Source organism: Ailuropoda melanoleuca, chromosome 1 (assembly GCF_002007445.2).
Source record: "Ailuropoda melanoleuca isolate Jingjing chromosome 1, ASM200744v2, whole genome shotgun sequence".
Lineage (NCBI taxonomy): Eukaryota > Metazoa > Chordata > Mammalia > Carnivora > Ursidae > Ailuropoda > Ailuropoda melanoleuca.
Genome location: NC_048218.1, coordinates 29,599,205 through 29,621,332, shown reverse-complemented (window position 1 = coordinate 29,621,332; position 22,128 = coordinate 29,599,205). Strand labels below are relative to the sequence as shown.

The 22,128-nt window shown below is 36.9% G+C and overlaps 1 long non-coding RNA gene across 1 annotated transcript in view; it reads right to left on the bottom strand.

Moving 5' to 3' along the window:
* LOC105239398 overlaps positions 1-20,720 on the bottom strand; it is a 31,262-nt gene extending 10,542 nt beyond the window's left edge. Inside the window, exons 1-2 of the long non-coding RNA XR_858238.2 lie at positions 20,602-20,720; positions 14,883-14,942 (exon numbers count right to left, since the gene is read on the bottom strand). This is a non-coding gene — a long non-coding RNA (uncharacterized LOC105239398). The remainder of the gene's footprint in view (positions 1-14,882; positions 14,943-20,601) is intronic.
* Positions 20,721-22,128: the final 1,408 nt, after the last annotated feature.

Genomic DNA, 22,128 nt, shown 5'->3' with positions numbered 1-22,128 from the left:
GAGTTTTAATTCCTTCACAGAGCCCATTTCAACAATTCTCTAAATCGTACTTAGGTATTCTAGTTTTCATGAAGACTATAGTTTGGGGCGCCTAGTGGCTCAGTTGGTGTTAAAGTGTCTGTCTTTGGCTCAGGTCAAGATCCCGGGGTCCCGGAATGGAGACCCATGTTGGGCTCCCTGCTTAGTGGGGAGCCTGCTTCTCTCTCTCCCTCTGCAGCTCCCCCCCGCCCCCGCTTATACTCTCTCTCAAATAAATAAAATCTTTTAAAAAAAGACTATAGTTTGTCATTTCCATGTGAAAGCCTCATTTGCTTTCATATCTGGAATAGATATGCTCTATACTTGTAGCCTGAGTTCTAAAGAACTACTCAAAGATCTCTGTAGAGTTATATTCATTCCTTATATTTTCAAGGGATTGAATTTCTATTGTAGTAATGCCAATATATGTAAGTAAGGGCTATTAGATTTTGGATATTTTGAAGAAAAGTGAATTAGGAACTGATGGAGAAGCAAAATAAATATAGCACATTATTAATATGTAAAAATAGAAGACAAGATGGAGAGATGGCAGCAAACTCAATAAACAAACACATAATTTTGGTAAGCCTCATTGCTACCACGACTACTAAAATCGAACCATTCGCAATTTTACCTCCACAAACTGTAGCAATTGTAACGAATATATTTTAAACTATCCAGATCTGGGAGATAGTCAACTATATGCTGAGCATAATTTCGATATTTTGAAAACTCCACCCTAAATTTCAAGGAAGTAAAACAATACTGCAAGTACTATAACTTCATGAAATGTAGCAAACCCATGTTAATAAAAATCACAACTAATTTTTTAGTTTCTGTGTTAATATTAAACCTTTTCAAATATAGGAATACGTTTTGCCTAATGCACACATTTTAGAAAATATAAATCCTACATAAATCTGATATGCATTAGTTTCTCACAACAAATGACCACAAACTCAGTGGCATTTCTTCTCAGTTCTAGAAGCCAAAGCATTACTGGGCCAAAATCAAGGCATCAGAAAGGCCATAATGATTCCAGAGGCCCTAGGGAATAATCCATCCCTTGCCTCTTCTCGCTTCTGGTGGGTGTTGCCAATCCTTGATTCCTGGCTACCATATTCAATATCCAATATTCGAGGCCTGGCTCTTCAGATCTCTCTCCACTCCATTTTCACATAGTCTTCTCTGTGCGTCAAATCTCGCTTTGCATCCTTATTATAAAGATGCATATACTTCATTTAGGGCCCAGCCAAATAACCCAGGATAACCTTCCCAATTCAAGATCTTTAATTGAATCACATCTGCAAACATCCTTTTTTTGCCCTTGTATGTGGTAACACAAATGCCAGATGTCATAGTAGGGCTACTTTTTAGCTTACCACAGATATCAATGGGAAAGACCTGATATTTATAGGGAAAGATTTGTGTAATAGTTACTTGACAACTTTTATGTGCTGACACTATGTTAGGCAGAAAGGATGTAAGTGCAAGGAAGACTGTTATCGTCCCTGTCCTCGCAGATCTTAGCACCCCAGAGGGGCTGATAACTTCCATTTCTCCATGGAGTAGGTGGAGAGAACATCTTTAGAGACTAGAGAGAGACTTGTAGGGAATTTGAAGAAAAAATAAGGTTGCAAATGGCTGTCACAAAAAAGTAAAAGGGAAAAGATTGGAACAGGTAGGATTTGGGGGACTCTTTTAGGGTCCGGGTGTGGTAGCCATTAATGTTCATCTTGTATTTCCAGCTCTTCAGCCTCTTAGCTCACGGCCAGCTTTCATCTTCTGTCCCTCATGGAACTATTTCCAGCCAATGAATTGATTAACAGAGGAGCCCAGTGTTACTGCTGGAAGGAAGATTTAACTGGCAGTGGAAAATCTTCCAGAACTCTTTTCCTCTGTCGCAATTAACAAATAACCCAAACAGCGGCTACTTTGTCATGCTGGGTCACAAGTTTGTCCTGGAGGAGAACCCCCAGCCTAGCACCATGGACTGTGGTGTGAAGTAGTTTACCTTTGCTTTAAGCTCTATCAACTTTCGTGGCTGTTTCTTATTGCGGTGTGACCTAGCCTAGCCTGTGATATACCACAGATGGTTAGAAACCAGAACACTCACCAACTGAGTTGTTTGATTTTTTTGTTTGTTTGTTTGTTTTTGTTTTTTGGTCTGTTTGCAGACACAGACACAGCCCTTGATGGATGCATTTATTCAGGCTTGGTATGTGCCAGGGGAGGATGGAGGACAAAACAAAGTGTAATTAGTTACAAAGCTCTTAGCTCTAGCATGATGATGTGGTTGTTGAATCTAGATGCTTTAATAAATAATAAGAGTAACTTCAGCTAGTTTGGCATAACACTTGAGAGTTTAAAAACCATGCACACATGGGGCACCTGGGTGGCTCAGTAAGTTAAGCCTCTGACTCTTGATTTGGGCTTAGGTCATGATCTCAGGGTCATGAGATTGAGCCCCGTGTCAGGCTTGACACTGGGCATAGAGCCTGCTTAAGATTCGCTCTCTCCTTCTTCCTCTGCCCACCGCAGATAACATGCATTATCTCCTTTGATCCTCATATTAACTCTTTTGAGTTAGATGATATTTTTTCCCCTTTTTGCAGATGAAGAAACTGTGGCATAGGGATGACAAGTAAATTTTGTAATGTGTGATCATTTAGTTAGTGGTATTTGTAAGCACAGACTCACTGGTCTTTACTGTACGAGGTGCTAGGGATGGGGTCATAGTGCTGTGAAGAGTCACTAGTAAACAAGACAGGCCCTGGTATCAGATCTCATGGTGCCTGTGGCTGACTTGGAACAATGTTTCTCTGGCTCTGGAGAAAACCTAGCTCTTCTGATTTCAGATTTTAGTGTTATCCTTATGTCGTGTGTCTCAATACTACCAACTTAAATTCAACTATCAGGAAGGAAAGATGTAGCCAAGAGATGGAGATGGGAATCAGTTCCATCCGGGCCTATTGGATGCTCTGTACTATCAGTGTCTCAGAGTTCTTTTTGGAGCAAGTCCATCATGGTTCTCTTAGGTCTGTGCTAGGTATACTGGCATGCAACAATAACACAAAGGCATTTGTTTTCTTTTCAATATAAAGATGAAAATAAGTCTACAGGAAGACTAAACTGCAAGTAGAAGAGCTAGAAAAGCCTTATGCTTCCAGCTTTGTGTTGAATTCAATACCTAAAGCTACCCGCAGGTCACTAAATTCACCGATAGTAGAAAGAAATGTCTATTACTTACGTTGGAGTCCCTAAATTAGTGAGGGGTAAGCATTGTTAAGTTCCTACATTGTTGAATTTCTATGGTCTTTCTCCTGTATTTCTTTAATTACTTCTTATAGAAACCGAATATGATTTTGTTACTAGAATTGTAAAAATGTATTTCCTGAATCCTGCTTAAATTGTGGACACATTTCATTATGGAGAGGGAATGATATACTCAACCTACAGTCTATGCAAACTAACAGCCTCACCACCATCTTGAGGTAACCTGATGAATTGCAAGCTTAAGTATCAGGAACCTTGTAGCTGGAACTACACATCTTAATGACATTGATATCTAATTTGAAATTGTGCTCATTTGGATGTTAATGAGTGTTGAGCCCTTCCAGAGAAAGTACGGTGTTTAAAAAGGAATGACAGTATAGGACCCATCTCTGAGAAACTAGTAGTAGAATGCAGTCGAAGATTTAAAAGGGCATTTAAAAGAATCTATTTCAAAAACAGAACTAAAATACTGCTCCCAAAGAAAATGAAAACTGAGATTATATTTTTATTATGTTCCCATACTGTGGTGTCAGAAAAAGAATACATAGGGACAGGAAACTTATCTCTACACAGTTGCCTTGAAAGTCCTCTCTCAAAAGAAACAAGCCCCCTCACCCCTTTTTGCCGGGGACGAGTGATTAGGACATAGAAGAGGAAGAACTTGGATACATAAGTTGAAGGAGTCATCGTTTTCTGGGAAGCCGGTGGTTGCAGGTCCCACAGATTAGTGCATTTTGCAAACCTAGTATCTGTGTAATTGAGATAAAGGAAGTTACAATGAGATATTTATAAACACCGTAACCCTTCCTTCCTTTGTGTTTTTACGTTAATGACCATCTCTCTTTGTACCAGTATCTAGAATATATTTTCTTACTGTAAAAAGTTTTCCCTAGGAGGAGAAAATGTTAAAATCAAGCAGTGTGTTGTTTTCTTACTGTTGTTTTTTGGGGTGTAAGGGAGGAAAAATAATTTTCCTTCTCTTCTGATTTTTTAGCTAAAACTCCTGTAACAGATTAACAACAAAACCCCAGAAATTTATTAAAGTATATACCTCATGTATACATTGGAGATATCCAGGGAAAAATGAGTTACCCTTTGGGGTGGCCTAAATCACCAGCTTAAACACCATCTTTAGTGAAATACAAGTGGAAAGAAAAGATGTTTCTGTGGGAGGCCAGTTCTGAGAGGTTACTAGGAGTAGCAAGGGTTAAGATCTGTTACGCAAATTTAAGTCAGTAACTTCTCTGTTGGTAAGTGTTTCTTGTGACATAGAGTTAGGCTTCTCTATCCCATACAGAAAGGGAGATAACTTTACAAATGCAGATTTCCTTAACAGAAGGGTACTTCTATGGTTTCCAGAGCTACTCTTGTGTCTGCTATTTCTCAAAATAATCAGCTCAAAACAGTCCTTATGTCAAAGAGGCATATTTTGGGGTTGCACATTTGGCTGCCCTTCAAGAATCTATCGTTTGTTACATCGATGAACTTCATTTTCTAACAAGTAGCACTAAAAGCTTATCATTACCTGTAATAAGACGTAAATTATATGAAAAAGCAAATGTCGAAGTGCTCTTCAATATTTGTCTATCATTTTAAATTAAATTTTGAAAGAGATGAAATATATGAAGATTAGTAGATATAACATATTAGTGAATATATTAGTGAATATGCTAATATTTTAGAATTTCAATATCTGTTCATCTTCTGTGTCATGTCTATTTTTACCTGGTCTTTGGGAACAGATAAGATATATTTCTAATGTGCAATGATTTCGACAATGCTTTAACAAATATGAGAATTGGCCGGGCCCATATATCTACTTCTTTATTATTCCTTACATATTTCTATACTTATCTCTAGAAAAGTACAAAGTAGGGAAAAAAAATTACTTCCAATACTACCCCTCCCCTAATTAAAAAAAAAAAAACAAACATCTGAATAAGGAGAAAAGACCTAAAGCAAAACTTCGGTTTGCAAAAAAATCCATGGGTTTAATTATCCAGATTTCGAGTTTTCTAAATTCTATCCAACCATTTCATGATCACCTCAACCTGCCTCCAGGCTAATACCTTTGTCCTACATTTATTCTATTTTTACATTTTAGCCTCTTTATATGCCAGATGAAATCAGATGCTCCATACCTTCTCTCACTCAATGCTTTTAGCATTTCTGTAATATAGGAGGGGTAATATAACATTTTGTTAACAGTATTTATTAATCTATTTCTTTATCTCCTTGCATTTTGCTCTATCCATACCCCTATTCAAGCAAATGATTTGCTGTGCGCTTCTTGCCTCAGAGGAGGAATCCGGAGGGATGAAATATTTAAAAAAAAACCTTTTTTTCCCCTTCTCATTTCAATGCCTTCTCCTCAGACTGTGAAAATATCCCTGAGTATAGATACAGTGGCACTGTGGCCAAGAGCATGGAAAGTAAGTGAATCCTCTCCATTCTTGACCCACCACTTTCTCTTAATTATCAAGTTGGGCAAAGAGAAGAAGGTGTGCCCAATAGTCTGGCAATACCTCAAGAGAGGCAGCAAAACCCAAGAGAGCAATACATTTAGACTAGAATTTCTCAGTCTGCGTACTACGGGGATTTTGGAGCCGATCATCCGTTGTTGTGGGAAATTGTCCTGTGAATTGTAGGCTGATTGGTAGCAATCCTCACCTCTACCCAATAAATTGTCAATGTCATCCTCCTCCCCAGTTGTGATAACCCAAAATATACCTACAATTACCAAATGTCCCTGGAGGAAAAGGGAGCAGAAGCACCCTCAGCTGAGAACCACATAAGATCACATAAGACCAGGTAGATTGGACCCTGGACAGCTCCAGTATGAGCTTCCTTTTCTCAAGCTGCTGGAATACTGAGCCTGGTTCAGTGTCTCTCAAGAATTCTTAAAAGCTAAGTTATAACTTCCCAGGTAAGCAAACTTCTAAGGTAAGCCAGCTCTGAATATGTGTTCTAGATATGCCTGTTATTTATCCTGCCCAGAAAGACTTCTCAATAATGCCTTTCACAGAAAGATTTCTCTAATAACTGAAGTTGGATTACAGATAAGTATATACTTTTTTAAAAGGAGAATGGATATGCATTGCCCTATAATTTTACCTGAAAGTCTTTGAATATATTGTCTCAGTATTGGTTGTTTAATTCATTATTTTACTTGGTTATTATTATTATTATTATTATTATTATTGGTTTTTTGGTTTTGATTATGTAACTTTAAGCAGTCCCTACTGCCAAAATATATTTGGGGTTGTTAATAAAAACAGACCAATGTAAAATAGCTGTACAAACATAAAGATAAATACAGATAAGAATTGTCAGAAAGGAAATGGGAAATAACTGCCAGGAACTATAATTTAGCATTGTCCATATGAGTTTCCTGGCAGGTAGAAGGAAAGAAAAATGAGGCATTAAGAAATTATCTCATAATCAGATCAAATCTTTTTTTTTTTTTTTCTTTTTAATGGTGATTCCTGAAGGCTAATGGGAAAAATGGATTTTGGCCTGAAAGACTTCTGGAATCTTTACAATCACATTGTTGTCTATTCTGAAACAATAGATTTACCCACATACTGGCCTCTATACTATATAAAAATTGAGGCATTGGCTGCTCTCATTTATTGACATTATATTTTGGATCTTTTATCTGCTGAAAAAATGGGTTTTAAAAACACTAAGACGTGTTTTGTTCTATTTATAATTAGATTGTATGGGGTTTTATGAATAAGAAATATGTGCATGGTAAAAATGTTCAAAAGTCAGACTCATGCAAAAAGTTAAAAATAGTTAACTTCCCCTTCACACACCACCTCCCAGTTCCCCAGAGGCAGCCCCTGTTATCAGCTACTTGTGTCTTTTTCCAGAGATATTTTATGCATAGACAAACATATACATATGCAATCTCTTTACTCACATGGTATTGTGCTATATATAAAATTCTGACAAATGGAAGATCTGTAGGATTTTTCAGCCCATGCTCCTGGGACACATTAATCTTGGTGTACAAATAGGGATACATTACGATTCATGTACCTTATTTTGTGGAGTTTTGCATCAGCCTGACTTTCAGTGCTTTTGGTTCCTTTTACATCTCTTCTACATATCTTTTTGGGGTCCGTATGTTGTTTCTCAGTTGTGTCCACAAAGAAATGGACCACTGTCCACTGTCCCCTGTCAACCTAGAGCCTGCAGCCCTTGAATGTGCTCCCAGAAAAGCTGGATGAGGCATTCAGACATTTCCTCCATTGCTCACAATTAGGTCACTTGTCTTCCCAACCCCACCTTCCTGGTAAGAACCTCAGTCACTTCTAGACACAACTCTCAGATATGGCTGTTCTCCTGGAGTATGGCCATTTCCCTGGAGCTCTCAACATAGCAAAGCTATGCACACAGTATTCTCTGCAGAACTGAAAAGACATTGATTCTCCTTTTGGTTCTCATAGTCTCTCTTTGCCAACCACCCAGACTCCCTCCAGTATTAGTCAATCACTTGGCAACAGCACTCGGGGTTTCCTTTTTGTGATTAGCAAATACAGAGAGTCCTACATGTCTTGAGCATTGTAGTTGGGCATAGCCTATGTGTTCGATTCTCTTCCCCCTCAAAAGGCGTTCTGTCCAGGGAGGCATAGAGACCCTCCCACAAACAAGCTCTATATACAGACAAGCACTGACTCGGGCCATTAGACATGCCTAAATTTCTCTGGTCTTTAAAATAAATACACTTTATGTTCAAAACCAAATTTCTCAGCTGCAGATTCAAATGACCTCCGCGCACTCACCTAGGTCTCAGCCTCTTCCTTTTTCCTCTCCCATTGTCTTGCCTGACACTATTTGAAAAAGGGGGAAGAAGAGAATCATCCACAATAGCTTTGGATGTTCCTCTGCACTTCACCTCCCACCTTCAGTTAAGTCTCATGGCATTGCTAGGTGTTTCTTTTGTTACCATTTAGACCACTTAGTGTAACTCTGATATATATATATATTTTCTTTTTGCAATAGCTAGACATGTTTTATTGTTACTGTTGTGCACATAGCCCNCATTGTCTTGCCTGACACTATTTGAAAAAGGGGGAAGAAGAGAATCATCCACAATAGCTTTGGATGTTCCTCTGCACTTCACCTCCCACCTTCAGTTAAGTCTCATGGCATTGCTAGGTGTTTCTTTTGTTACCATTTAGACCACTTAGTGTAACTCTGATATATATATATTTTCTTTTTGCAATAGCTAGACATGTTTTATTGTTACTGTTGTGCACACAGCCTCAGGATGTCTTTGCTTCCATGGCAATTTAATGTGGCATTTCCTAAAGTTATTTATCTGTTCACTTTCAAAATCATAACATTTTGGTGGAATGCTAGCTAAGATTGTGAGTTATAATGATTGCATCTAGCAATACTACACTCAGCATACAAACTTACATAAAAAAAGTTTTCTGTTAAAGTGACAGGAAATGTTTTGGTTATATTGTTTCATTTGGGTGGTATTAAGCCAGTTTTTCTTCTTCATGTACCTTCTAGCCTTATACCCTCAAAGTTTAGCTATAAGGTGTATAGTCCCAGGATTAGAAAATCCCTTCTAGGGGCGCCTGGGTGGCACAGCGGTTGGGCGTCTGCCTTCAGCTCAGGGTGTGATCCTGGCGGNAATACTACACTCAGCATACAAACTTACATAAAAAAAGTTTTCTGTTAAAGTGACAGGAAATGTTTTGGTTATATTGTTTCATTTGGGTGGTATTAAGCCAGTTTTTCTTTTTCATGTACCTTCTAGCCTTATACCTTCAAAGTTTAGCTATAAGGTGTATAGTCCCAGGATTAGAAAATCCCTTCTACAACAAAGAGGTCATTTTTCAACTTTGTTTCACAGGTGACTTTTGATCATAGAAAAACAGTACTATGACAAATATACCATTAAAAAATCTGTCCTATCTAACAAGGATGTGCTCCCTTACCATAGGCCTGAGTAACTCATGACATCATATAGAGATAATGGAAAGCCCAGCTCTTCTGTCCAGGGAGAATGTGTAAAAAGGAATGGAACTGGTGGGGGGTGGGTGTCAATATGTGCTAACCTCCCTCTTCTCAACTAAAATATCAGGGGGAGAAACCTCCCCTCGTTAGCTTGGTTGGCAAGAAAAGCAAAAGGAAAGGAGGACTTTTTGCCTAGCAGACTTTTGAAGACTCTTGGAAGAGACCATACTGCAGAAAACCTATCCCCTTCCATTTTCTGTACCAATTCGTGGAAGAAGCATGAAGTAAAATATTAATTATTCCTGGTTAGAAAGAGAGAGAAAATCTTCATCTAATTTTTTTTTTTATCTCCCCTTGGATGTTTAAAGTACTAAGAAATCCTACCTTACCTTCAGCATGTGATTTTTTATCAAGATACGCATGGGCAGGGGGATTGGCTGGGTCTGTGTACCCTTTGGAATGATTTTGACCAAGGGCATCAGGGCAGGTTACTCTACGGGGAATCCAAAGATGTTAACAACTGGACCTAAGGAGTCTAAGCCTTCCAATTCCAAAATAGGGCTGTTGTAGCGGGGATGGCCTAGGACTTAAGAACAAAGAGAGATCTACATATCATAGTCTCCATATTTAAAAGCTATAGCTAATGTTAACATATTATCAGATGAAATGTGTTCTAATGTCTTACCTTTAGCATAACCAAGAAGGTCATATTTAGATTTATAGTTGTAGCACTCCTTGGAGTTCTGTATCAGACCAAAGAAGTGTAGGAGAAGTCAGCCCAGCCTGCCTCTCTCCTCCTTTCTCCTGCCCATCATTCTGGCTCCTTCATATTCTGCACGGGGCCTCCTATAATGCTTGAGGACACCCAGCCCACATACCCAAACTACATTCAGTCCTCCTAACTACCCTTCCTTAACGCCACCCCTGAGACCTTGGGGGTAAAGTAGTAATTTTCTATGAAGTACAGACTTAGTGGCTCAAAACACCCATAATTATCATATTACAGTTCCTTTGGGTTAGGAGTTGAGGCGTAGCTTAAGTGGCTATTCTGCATAGATCTTGAAAGGTTACATTTAAGGTGTCAGCCTAGCAACATTCTCATTTGGAGGCTTAACTGGGGAAGGATCTGGTTATGTGTTCCCTTAGCATATCAGCAGAATTCATTTCCCTAGAGGGGTAGCATTTATGGTTTGCTTCTTCAAAGGCAACAGGAGAGTAAGACTTTATCATGAGTTGCCTACTAAGACCGAGTCTTATATAACATAATGCTATATTACATATATACATATTCAATATAACATACCATTGCTTTTGCCATATAACATGTAATCACTGGAGTGACATCCCATTATCTTTGTCATATTCAATTTTTTAGAAGCACTCACAGGTTCTACTTACATTCAAGGGGAGAAGATTGAGAATTACACAAATTAAGAACATCAGGAGGCATTGCCTTTAAAGTCTATCTGTCTCAGGTGCATACACAAGTGGTATAGACTGCTCTTAGAAGGATGGAGCAGAACAGGCTCATGACTAGCTAGGAAATGGGCTCAGGAACCATTTGGACAAGAAATATCTGGATCATAGGAGCTTGGTCTGTTACTAAAGATGAGCACAGGTGTTCCAGGTTTTCATTTTCATTTGGCTCGGGGGATACCTCACTCCAGGAGAGAGGCATTGTTTGAATAAGGCTAGAGTGGAACTTTTTAAATTGTAGGACCCAATGGCAGAGGCTTTCTTTCTTGAATGTAAAAATGGTATTGGATACAACTTTGACTATGTCACACTTGGCCTGTGTGGAATATCACTGCTTTAGGGCAAAATTTAACCAAAAGGACCAGGACTACTATCACTGAAGAGAAAAACCAAGACTCAGAGAGCAGTAAAGGGATTCCTGTGTGAATGCGAGGCTTCTGTTCCACCTCCATGAAAGTATACAGCAAACTCTGTCGTATAGCAAAACAGCATCTTGAGAGGAACGAACGTGATGGAGAGAAGAGCAGAGACTATTTAAAACTCAAAAAAAAAAAAAATCTTCATCTATCAGAAGAGATGATGAAAAAATAAATTGGGAAAGGTTGAAGGTTCTCCCTTGCCCAAAAGCTTGGGAAACATGAGAAAATCATATCAGCTCCGTAGGAAATTAAGAACTTTATATGATTTAGTTTTTGGATCTAGCATCCTTTAATCCTGCCATATCAACCTTTCACTTAGAGCTTCGACCTTGCAATGTTTTTGTAATCTCATTCTCAGCCATGCTTGAAACTTTGTCAGAACCTGGGCTCTCCCAGGGGTCTTACTCAAGGCCAAGGCGTGTGAAAAGTCCTGGCTTCTCACTGGATCTGTGAATCCACTTTTACTTGGCTCACTTTTCTCAACTCTTTTTTCTATGCTTTTTTCTAAGCTTATGTTTTTAGTATGTCTGTTATAATTCTTGCAGTTAGTAAGATGATATTTACTTCCGTTTTTTTATTCTGTTTTATTTTTTATTATGTGTCCTTGCCTTGCCTTAGCTTACTTTTTAACTCCTTCTGTCTTACTAATTTTTAATTTTTTCCTCTTTGATGTTTTGTCCTGGGCCATGTTTTAAAGCGTTTCTTTGGAAACATTTACATGGAATGTTGTTTTGTTTTGTTTTCATTTTCTCACTAATTCTAATAGCTACTTTTGTTCTTCATTTGTTGTATTACTTTGTGCATTTTATATTATGCCCTCTTTATCCAGTTTGGGTGCAGATTCCTTCTGGTTTTGATTCATTTTTTAAGTGAAGTCTATTCTGTCAGGATCAGCTTTTTCCTGAAAAATACGATGGGAAGGAAATATTTCTCTGAACATTTTCTTACCTCATACATGCTGAGCACATGTATACACCATGATCCACTCAGTGCTCTGAGAATTTGGGGTGAAAAGGAAGCAAACAGGCCAGATGGAGTCGTTCTCTCACAAACTTTTGTTTTTGATGGTCTTATATTTTTACAAGTTTCTTTAGTGGATCACAATTGGCTGTTGTGACAGATTGTCCCCTTCACTCCCTCCCATTTATAGACTTGTACTTGTGAATATTTGTCAGTTCCTTGTTTGGCCTCACTCTCTGCCACTCTGTGGTGTGGTATAAGGCCACATGGTTCCCATAAGCCCTCCAGCTCCTTCAACTTACTTATCTCAGATCAGTAATTGATCATCAGCTATTTAGGTCATAGACATTTTAGATCTATGCTATCTGGTTTCATGTATATTAACATCTAGAGATGCAAATGCAGATATAGATAAAGACACAGACACAGAGAGATCAAGTCTAGGCGTCATGCCACAAATTGGTCTCAATATCACTCTTCTTGGCAGCTTATTTATAGATTAGGGTTTGAAGTTGAGTTGGCTTTTCATGCTTTCATTGAAGATAGAAAATTTCTATTTGAGCTTCATGCATTTTGTACTTTGGATAGATTTCAGAGAAGAGAGTGAGATAGAAATGCCTTGACTCTGGCAGCTCTATCCAGAAGTTTCTTGTACATATATAAAAAATAAAATCTAAATATTTGAAGGCAAAATATCTTACCTAAGATGTCTCTCTTTTCTAATTTTTTTATTTTTATGGACTTCTTATTGAGAAAATAAAGTATACTAGTTTTAGAATATATTATTAAGAAGACTAAGTGGGCAATCTGGAAGGCCCTGGTTTACACAAATTATCTACAGTAAATGATGGGTTTAATATTTCCAATGAGCCTACCGTGCCAGAAACTGACCCTTGATTCATTCATATTGAAGTCATTTTTACTTAGCTACTATTCTTAAGCAAAATCAACCTTTAATCATGTATGTCTATTCTTGATGGTCTAAAAAGCAGAATACAAGAATCTCAGAAGTCTCTCATTCCTGTTCACTCAAGAAAAACTATGTTTTGAATATGCATTCCTGGTCTTTTTTTCTCAAATGAAAGGGTGATAAAATGCAGAGAAAACTTCTCTGTAGGGTGTAAGGCAAAAGCTAACCCACAGCTAAGGGTTTAGTGAGCTCCATGAGAAAACTGCAAATATTCCTATTTCAAGTGATTTCTTTTGAGATTGAATTTAAAGGCATGAATACAAGAAACACAAGATACTATTTTGCTTCAATGTATTTGGACTACCTACTGTTAACTCTTCATTTGTAAGGGACATGAACTTATATTCCTTGATATTACAAATTTTATTTGTGTTGTGTTTTAATAACATATTAGCAGAAGATAAATTTTATGATCATTATTTTACTACTGATTCTAATGGAGTCTGATTATAATCTATTTTTTTCGAACAAAAAGCATATAAGTTTGAGAGAAAATATTCATGCCTCCATTCCTACTACACCGTAGTGTGACACACTATATAACACTAATACTTTTCATGCTTTTAAGTTAAACTTTGAGTTTAAATCTTATTTTTCTTATCTTGTATGATTATGAAAAAAGTTAAACCATGTGCTATAGTTTATGACCCCATTTTAGAGATAAGAAAATTAAAGTTCAGAAGTATCAGTTAACTCCCCTAAGATCACATTGCTGACAAGTGGCAATAGTGGTTTTCTAAATAATCTGTGATCTGTAGCATAAAGGCTTCTACGTTTTGAGAATTGTAGCTGGAAGGGCTAATGTCGGAGAATGAAGTTCAACTGAACGAATGTTTCATTCAGACTTTGAAAAACAAGCATGGGAAGTAACTCGTTAGTTATCCCATTTCCCACTGTTAATGGGTGCTGGCTAGTTGTGTTGAGAATAGCATTCTATTTTAAACTAATGCAAGAACTTACTGTTTGAGGGAATTGTACGTAAAGCAAAAATATTTCACCGAGGATAGAAAGCAAATCTTTCAGAGAAATTCATCTTTATAATCTTGACATTGAGTACAACTAAGGATGGTTACAACTCCTCATAGGGTGTGTTATTAATATGTTTACTAGATATTTATATTTCCCTTATGACATATTCCTTGGCTAACTTTAAGATATAATACAGAAAAGATATTTTAACTGTCATAAACAAAGTTATAGTCTCTTAGAATGATACTCTTCAAGAGAATTTAAGCAAATGACCAGTTAATTTTTAGCAATTGACAGTTGAAAACAGGGGGAAATGGAAAAGGAATATCAAATGGAAAGACTTCTTCCCATCCCTCAAATTCAAGGAAGTGTAACATACTTCTCTGACTTCAATGAGTCTTGAAATCATGAAACATATTAACAGTGCAGAATCATAGTAAACTCATACGTGCCATACCTACTGCATAGTTGCAGGTATCAAGTAAAATGGAAGACTGTGACTGACATTTCAGTTATTGAATATATTCTCATTAGGCTTGAACCATTACCTCACCTCAATATGCTTGGGTTTATTATTCTCAAAAGCCTATTTTCACTGCTGCAACCTTTATAGTTGACCATTATCTCTTAAGAATGGTATCTAAAACCAGGACACTAAATTCATAGGCAATCTACTTAAAAATATTTGCTCACAGTTAAATGACATTTCTCTTAAATATACCCATACACTAAAATAAGTGTGTATTTGTTGTCTATCACTGCATAACAGCAGCTTGAAACTTAGCATCTTAAAATATACATGTTCATTAACTCACAGTTATTTTGCAGATTACTGGGTCAGGAATCCACATGCTTTTTAGCTGTGTCCTCTGGTTCTAGAAATATAAGGATATAGTCATCTCGAGACTTTTCTGTGAAGGATCTTAGTCGATCGATGGGCATTGGACGATTCAGTCTTTCATGGTGTTGGGCTGAGGCCCCAATTTCTCATGAGCTGTTGGCTAGATGCCTACCTCATTTCTTGTGATGTGGGCTCTGTCATACAGTGTCTTGCACCATGGCAAAGTTAGTGAGAGGACAAGGAAGAGCACCATCAAGAGACAATGCTAACAAGATGGAAGTCATAGTCTTTTGTAACCCAATCACAGAAGTAACATTGCATCAGTTTTGCCATATTCCAGTTATTATAAGCAAGTCATTAGGGTCAGCTCCCACTCAAGGAAAAGGGGTTGGACAAGAGTGTGCATACTACTGAGTGCTGAGTTCGCTGGGAGCTACTTGAGATGGTTTTCTACTAGAAGCTATATATTTATAGCACCCAGGAACACAGAACTTGATTTCATTGTTTTTTAATTTACCTCTTCTTTCTTTTTTCTTTATTTTAGCCTATAAATAAAGCTTATCATGTCAGTCAACAAGTCAACAAAAAGCAATAGTGTTTCCCTACTTCCCATAGACATGTTTTATTACACCAAAACAAGAGGAAAATAAAAATAAAAGGCAGTGCTTGTTTTTAAATATTATGATTCCCCTTGAAGAACAAGACTGAAATTTTACATTTTAGAATCATGTATGCAATTTTATAAGCATTAAGTTGCTTTTTCTCTTTCTTTTTATGTTACTTGAGATTTGGGGGTTGGTTTCATTTAACCCATCACATAATTATACCATCAGGATGATATTTAGCATATGATAAATAATGCATATGATGAAAGTAGAGACAAACTATTTTCTTTTAGGTTGATCAAAGATCGCTTCACTGATAAGAAAAATACAGCTGAATTTCTGACTCTGTAATATTTTTTGACTTCTTACTATTTCATATATTGATTTCTTTGAATTTACCCTGGGATAAAATTAAGGGAATAAAGACCTGCATGGATTTTATTCTCTTTCTGAAAAGCTTTCCAGTGTAATTTGTATTAATACATGTTTTACCTTCCAAATAGCTTCAGAATCGGCAACTCCTCACCTTAAGATACCACTACTACCTGTATAAATTTTTGCAATCTCATTCTCGTTTTTCTCACTCGTTCTATTCTCGTGTCATCCCCCTGCCATCTAAGCTCAATAGAGCAGCTAGAGTAACCTTTTTAAACTATAAGTCAAATTATGTCACTTCTGTCAAAACCCTTCAGTGCCATCTCGCTTCACTCAAAGTGAAAACCAAAGCCCTTTCAAAGACCGACCAAAGTCCTATGATGGGACCCCCATTGTGTCTCTGACATCTCCTTATTTTGCTTCTTGCTTATCATGTTCTATAGATAATTGTTTTCTTGTAGTTCCCTCAACAACCCTGGAACTCTCCAGCCTCTGCATTGGCACCTCATTCTCTTTGGAATGCTATTCTAATATTTTCTTGACTTGCTCTATCATCTCTTTCAAATAATACCCAAGTACTTCTTCTCACTCCTACTTTATGACCCTATTTAATAACTGAATATCCTGTCTATCTGGCTTTCTTGGTCCAAATTCCCTGATTTTTTTTTCCCCTCTATCTTTCAACATCAGCTGACTATTTAATATTTCTGCGTCTCTCCTCTGAGGAGTTACTGTCTGTTCTGTTTGCCTAGGAACTAGAACAACGACTAGTACATTCTATGGTATATTGCTCAAGGAATTGTTTTTAAGTCAACTTTCCTTTATTTTTTCAGGAAGATAATTGGACTCACGCCCACCTTGTCCCTCCTCTTCTCACACAAATAGAATATTTGCATTCTTTTATTTACAATATTGTCATGCTATTTTTGCTTTATTTTTATTAGACATACAGAAAGACCTAAGTTTGCATATGGGCAGTGTTATCTAAATGCTACATACATTATGTAACCTTCCTTCCCTGGGATATCTTCTACTTAACAGATAGAAATAGAAATAACAGATAGAAATAACAAATTCTATGACTAAATATTTAGATTTTATATTTAATAATTGTGCTGCCGACTGATAAATATCTCTATTATGAGGACCAGGATGTAATTTTTTATTAGATTATTCAATAATTAACACACGGTTATTTCAATCATAGCATCATATATTATAGTGATCTATTTCTGCCATATGCAAAGGAACACACATTCTCTAGTCTAAAGTCTGAGGAAGAATTTTCTTCCTCCTTTCATTTCATTCCTTTCTCAGATTTCCCTTGACAAGTGAAAGACAGGTTTCTTCACAAGGTGCTTCTTTGTAAAGTTCTCTCAGTCCACACCACAGTTTGATTTAGCTGCCTTTCTCAAGGTCCCACCATGCCTTGATTGGGCACTTTGGTGGGAGTCTCTGGGAAAGATCAGGTCAAACCTAACAAGTGAAAATTAATAAAAATAGATGTAATGCTCTAGTTTGGGTACAAAAACCCTACTTAGATTCTACAAGACAAAAGTTATGCAATTTGACTTTAGTGAGTTTAATTGCCTGGAAATTACATGATATGGTGTCCCCCCCCCCAAAAAAAGGGTAATTTTAAACTTAATTAACACTGATGGCCCTACGATAATAGGATGAAAGAAATGATATGATTGTGTTCTACTCTGCATAGAGCAGTACCGGTTGCTGATTTCGTGGGTTAGGAAGGCTGACAACCTCGAGCAAATTAGGAAGTTTGTACCACGGGGAGGGCTGTTGGATGATCTTGTGAACTTGAGGAAGTATTTGGAGCAGGTAGAAGAAAGAAGTGTAAGAACTGTCTTCAAGGACTATCTGGGTGAAAAGAATTTAGGAAGTTCTATATTGCTCAAAATGTATATATAAAAAAGAAAACAGTGGGTGAATGTAAGTTTTAGTTTTGATAAAAGGGTGGACTTTTTCAGAATAAGAGCCTTTGAGAAATGGAATGTGTTGCTTAGTGAGGAATTTAGTTCCGTAAAACAGGACGTGTTTGAGCAGAACTCCAGATGTCCAAGCATTAATTGGGCCCGAGGTTGATTTTTAATTCCCTTTCAATCCTGAACTTCCATGTTTCTTAAAGAGAGGGGCAGGAGTAAAACTGATGGACAAAGAACTGGAACTGTGTTTCATACAAAGATGGTATTTATTTGCTATGATAAAGAAATTCACTGAAATTTACATTCGTCTTCATATCATGGGAGAGACAATGTGAAAAAGCATATAAAACTTGAAAACTTGATGAAAACATGCAGTGAAATATATAGGCACCAGTAGTATTTTTAATTTGGGGGAAGGCAAAAATAAATCAAGCAGCTAAAGAAGTCCGGATTCAAATCTCCAAATAATAACCTGAAGCCGAGCGAAGCCCTGGGCTTCTGTAATATTGCACAAGTACATGAGAGAAGTTGTTGTTCACTGTGACCTTCATACAATCTGGACAAAGAAAAGGCAAGAACAGCCTATATCCTGGTATAAATCAACACTCAGTATGTTGTGCTGTCTAGAAAGGCGGAACTGAAGGAGGTAGAGTATTCAAGGAAAAAGTCATTAGACTCATATGGGAAAAGTTCCAGCTGTGTATCCGTTAAGATGGTATCAATGGGCTGACTGTGAAATGTTCCAAACAAGCAGGATTTAAAATGGTGATATTTTAGGAGCACATATTCATTCACCTTGAAAGTTTTAATGAGAAAAGCAAGAGCAACTAAATAGTCTCTCAGTATGACCAGGCATTTCTGGAAAGATTTTTTCGGAGTCACCACTATACTCAGGTCTTTGGCTTTTAAAGACACATTGTCTCAGAAACGTCTGACATCATTTCTCACTGGTTTCTTCACTTGGTAAGTAAGTGAAGAGATAAGAAAGAAATATGAACGAATTACTGTTTCTTCTATAGTATTTAGTAATTGATTCTTGTTTTTCCTTTTGAATTATACCTCAGGGACAGCAAAGAAATTTATCCCATGATAAAAGCCAGAGATCTTTTTAGTATCTGTTAAATAAAAATTACATTATTGAGGAGGCTTAGAACAGATGTATAATTGAGGTAAATGGAATTGATTACCCAGCATAAGTTGTAGGGCCCTTAGTGAAATTTATCCTGGGTAGGTCCCCCTCATCCTCTACCTTTTCACATTTCATCATGAGATGGTTAACTAGTAATAATCCATTTCCCCTTTAATCTGAGGACTGGCTTCCTTCATCTTGTCCTATTTCACATGTAGGATTTACATTATTTTGATAACAAAATCATGTACTGATGTTGGGCTATGTGAAAGAAAAGAAGGGATGAAATTGATATCCTTGTTTTCAAGGTACAAAAAGCACCAAATCTATTTAAGATGTCTCCATATGAAAGAAGTTGTCTAAAACCCACAATAAAGTAAAATGATCAGATGTGATTTGAGGGGGAAACCATCCCAGAATTGGGATTAAAGTGTGCATTTGCAAGCTCCATTTTGAGTCTTCCCAAAAATTCACTTATCAGTTGCTACTGATAATGAGCTAATGAGATAGCTAAATGAGAAAATATTGCTATGGCAAAAGGTATTTCTAACATGATATATATATTTGCACTGGATGTGAGATATTACATTTTATTTGTATAGATAAAAGATGATGTAAGTTTAAGCTTTAACAGTGGCAGTAAAATTGGAAGATTATGAGAATATTAGGTAATTGGAATTTTTTTTTTTTTGTATTGGCTTTCAGAATTACTCTGATTTTCCACTTTATTCAAGTATAAGTTATAGGGCAGAAGGTTATGGAGTTGGAGTTAATATTTTACAATCAAAATGAAAATATTTTTGCTGGGTTTTTTTTGAAGCCCCTTAATTATGGAATTCATAGTGCCCTTTTTAATGTGTTGTGGTTAATATTTATTTCTACCTATGTATTCACTAAAATAAAAGATATTACTAAGGTATATTAATACACTACTTAATGGTTTTCATATGGGAGTTAGAAGGAAGGAAAATTTGGTTAGTTAAGAATAGCAAAGAAGAGTAGTAAAGGTGAGGAAAGTTTAGAATATGTTCATGTAATTGGCTAAAATTATCACATTTATCTCTCTGGGTCTCGAACTGAAGAAAGAAATACATTAAGAGATTATAAACTTTGCTTCCCTTATCCTTTTCTAAGAACTTTCAATTAGTTCAATTATATAAATGTTTTTTGTGTTTTTTTCCTCCTCTTGCATAAATAACCACACTTTTATTTTGAGTATAACAATCTCTAAGTGAAAAGAAAGCCCTTGATACAAAACCTCAATCATAAAACCACTAACAAATCTTTCACTATGATTTTGTTTTCTAACAACCAATTTTATATACTCCTCCTTTTTTTTTTTTAACTTGCCCCATTTGTTATCATATCATAAATTTGAGCACCCCTCCCCCTNTTGTTATCATATCATAAATTTGAACACCCCTCCCCCTCAACTTCATTGAAATAGTAGTTTTAATATCTTCTCCCTGGGCTTCGTATCACAAAGAAAACATATTTAATCACAGAGATCATAGTGGAGCTGTCTTGGATTACTAAAATTTCATTACTTCCATAAAATTTGTTACAGCATAATTACAGATNCTTCCATAAAATTTGTCACAGCATAATTACAGATAGGTAATAAATTATCATTGAATACTACACCTGTCAAAACGGATGATTTGGGCTCCTTTGAAGTTGGACTAGGTAACCTCATGACACCTTCAAACGTCCTGGAGATTCTGTTATGATGCAGACATGAAGCTTAGGAACGTTCATTTCTAAGGAAGAACATAGCAGGAACTAACATGACGCAGCAGATAGACAACCCACATGCCGATTAAATTTAAACCAGGAAGTAACTGCAAAAATAACTGAATTTAGCAGAAATAGAATGATTGTCTCATCCAGTGGCTTTACTTTTCCTAAATGCCTACTAAGGCTGATACCAGGCAGAATTGTGAATTATGGGAAAGTATGTTTTTTCATAATTTTTAAAAATTTGTGCCTTCACGCAACATGTGTTAAGATGTTAACACATGCCTCTATACTAGGCATTGTGCCACTTGAGATCCTGGGGCACTCAGCTGAAAGAGAACCACTCACTGCCTTCAAGAGTTCAGAGTTTAATCAACTACTTTATTTTAGAACAGAATGTAAATGCTGAGAAATAGGTACCCAAAGGTGAAGAGGAATAGAAAAGAGATCTCTAATTCAAATGTAGAGGTTTAGGGAGCATTTCCCGAAGATGGGACATTTGAGTTGGGAACTGAAAGAAGAGTAGAACTTGGTCAGGAAGATGGGATTTCTAGACTTGGCAGGGGGCAACAAGTTTGAAAGAATGGAGACTGGGAAGGATGTTCAATATATGAGAAAGTGATATTGCCGTGTGATGCAACATGCCTGGAGGCAACGGTGGTTGTGTGGTACTTATGCAGAAGGTGCATCCCTAAAAATGAAGGACTTTTAAAAATTAAGTCTAGGTATTTGAAATTTATTCTAGAGATCACTGGAAAATTATAGTAGTATTTTAAGGAAGAAGAATGAATATTAACATTTCCCTTAACAAGTTCATTTGCTGGTCATGAGAATAGAATTTGGAGGGGTGCAACAGTTCTAATTCTGTGTTGGAACCTGGAAAGAAAGATGTAGCTATGGTCGTGATGAAGGGAATGAATGCTGGTCATATAGGCAAGATTGTGCAGAAATGGGATATTTAGGAAGAAGGATACATAGAATTCAATAGCTGTTGCATATTTAGATGGGGAATAACTCACTAGGTAAATGAGTTTCCTTTTCTGAAATAGAGAAAGTATGAGGAGGAACACTGACAATGAATTTGTTTTTACCCACATTCATTTGGATTTGTCTGTAGAACACCCCAGAAATGACCTTGAGGAGGTGTTTCAAAACCTGGCACAGTGAGGAAAAAATATTTGAAGACAGTTGAATTCTCACAATCACAGTCTTGAAACTTAGAGGAGTTATTGGCTCCTCTGAACCCCAATTTCTTTATCTACAGAAAGAAATAATATTTACTTCAGAGACACACTTCCTTCCTAAGCAGAGTTCTCTAGTGTAGTTTGCTTCCTCTTGGAGGAGGAGAAAAATTTGTTGTTTTGTTTTTGCTCAAGGCATTGACCACATGCCAAACCATCCCAAGGGACCGTAAAGGATGGAGGCCAGGAGGAG